This window comes from Cannabis sativa, chromosome 5 (assembly GCF_029168945.1).
Source record: "Cannabis sativa cultivar Pink pepper isolate KNU-18-1 chromosome 5, ASM2916894v1, whole genome shotgun sequence".
NCBI lineage: Eukaryota > Viridiplantae > Streptophyta > Magnoliopsida > Rosales > Cannabaceae > Cannabis > Cannabis sativa.
The window spans coordinates 69,007,976-69,010,241 of record NC_083605.1 but is presented as its reverse complement, the minus strand read 5'-3'; the positions used below and the strand labels follow the sequence as shown (position 1 = coordinate 69,010,241).

General features: G+C 39.1%; 1 non-coding gene across 1 annotated transcript; it reads right to left on the bottom strand.

The window, feature by feature from the left end:
• Nucleotides 1-1,304: 1,304 nt before the first annotated feature.
• LOC133038637 (small nucleolar RNA R71) lies at nt 1,305-1,411 on the bottom strand. Its single transcript, XR_009688137.1, has one exon. It is a non-coding gene; the product is annotated as a small nucleolar RNA R71 (small nucleolar RNA).
• Nucleotides 1,412-2,266: the final 855 nt, after the last annotated feature.

Sequence of the window (2,266 nt, the reverse complement as noted above, 5' to 3'; positions counted from 1 at the left end):
CCTAGTTAATAAATAATTGCCATTCCTTCATCTTATGTGTGAATACTATCTTTATTTGTGTTTAATTCCATGTGCAAGCTTGATCACCTTTTACATGTTTAATGATCTCAATTCAAAATCTGAAAAGTGAGAATTGAGAATGCTAAAATTTGGATAGTCTGGGTTTTGATGTAAAACGAAAGTATTTACATAGCCTCAGTGACTAATAGATTATTGCTTAATGCTGATTTTGTGTTGATTTAATTAAGAAGTTAATTAGAGAACATATTATTTAGAACCTAAAAGATCTGAAAAGAGTTAGGTTAATTTATAATCTGTCATTCACATTGAGATAAGGATAGCAATTAGGTTTTAACATTGGTAGCTTATCAACAGGATTCACCTCCCTAATCTCTCATCTTGATTAATCTTCGTTTATTTTCTCTTTAATTTTCTGAGTTATTTACTTTCAAATTGCAAACTTATTATTTTACCAAATAGAATTATAAGTATAGTTCAGTAGTACTTAATCCAATTCCCTGTGGTTCGACCTCACTTGCGTGAGATACTACTTGATTGCGTACACTTGCGTAATAACCATAAATTTCGTAACAAGTTTTTGGCGCCGTTGCCGGGGAATTGTTTAAAGATTAATATTACACAAATTATACTAACTTCTAATTTGGTATATTTTCTCTTGCTGATTTTTCTAACCTTTTTCTTGCAATATTTTCGTGATCTATTTCAGGAATCATAAGTGTATGCGCCGTCAAGGACAAGCTGTCATATTACCAGTTGATCCCGAAATCGAGAAAACTTGTAGGAGAAACCGAAAGAACAAGAGGCAAGAAGGAGTTTCAGCAACTGCTGAAACTTCAGAAATCATGGCTGCTAATGCTGCAAACAATGGAGGTAATAACGGTAATAATGGTGGCGCCGTAGAAGATCAAGCTAATGGCCGCAGCTTGAGAGATTACATTCTCCCTACTCTGACGGGAGTGCAGTCATGTATCAGGCCACCGGCAGTGGATGCAAATAACTTTGAGATCAAACCTGCCATACTTCAAATGGTGCAGTCTTCAGTTCAGTTTGGTGGCCTCCCTTCTGAAGATCCTAACCTGCATCTCTCTAACTTCATGGAACTTTGTGAAACTTTTAAAGTTAATGGAGTTAGTGATGATGCCATTCGACTGAGACTGTTCCCATTCTCTCTCAGAGAACGAGCCAAGAGTTGGCTAAACTCCTTGCCACCAAACTCTATTGCCACCTGGAATGATCTGGCAACGAAATTCTTGTCAAAGTTCTTTCCTCCGGCCAAGTCTGCAAAGCTCAGAGGAGAAATCAATAACTTTTGCCAACAAGACAATGAATCTCTCCATGAGGCTTGGGAGAGGTTTAAAGATCTAATCAGAAAGTGCCCTCATCATGGTATAGAGAAGTGGATGCTGGTCCACAATTTCTACAATGGGTTGGTAAGAAACACTAGAATACTAATAGATGCAGCAGCTGGTGGAGCCTTTAGGAGAAAAAGTGCTAATGAGGCGTATGATCTATTGGAGGAGATGGCTCTAAATAATCAGCAGTGGCCAACTGAAAGAAGCCAATCAAAGAGGGTAGCTGGTGTGTTAGAGGTGGATGCCATCACAAAGTTGACAGCTCAGGTTGAGGCATTGACAAAGATAATTGCAGGGCAAGCTAAACAAGCCCAAGTTGTGTGTGAGTTATGTGGAGGAAGCCATCACTTTTCAGAGTGTCAAGCAGATGTGGATGATTTGCCAATGGATGAAGCTAAAGCCATTGGAAACTATTCACAGAACAACAACAACAATTATGGGTTCAACCAGGGTAATAACCGAAGAAACAGTGGGTTCTATCAGCAACGAAATCAGAACCAGAATCAGAATCAACAGTTTAATCAGCAACAAACCTCTGGTGGAAATTCTAGTTTGCAAACAGATTTATTGCTTCAATTCATGACTGAAACTAGATCTTCAATCAAAGACCTGCAGACACAGATGGGCCAACTAGCAACTCAAGTAGCAACTCGTCCTCAAGGGAATTTGCCTAGCACAACTGAAGTAAACCCCAAAGAAAACTGCAAAGCAATTACCCTTAGAAGCGGTAAGAATTATGATGGTCCTGAAGTGCCACAACTAGTGAATGGAGAAAAGGAGAATAAAGCTCAACCAACGTCAACCCCAACACCCACTTCAACGAAGGCTACTGAGAGTCCAACACAACCACAGCAGTCTCCACCAATTAATAGTGATCACCATGTGAAAATACC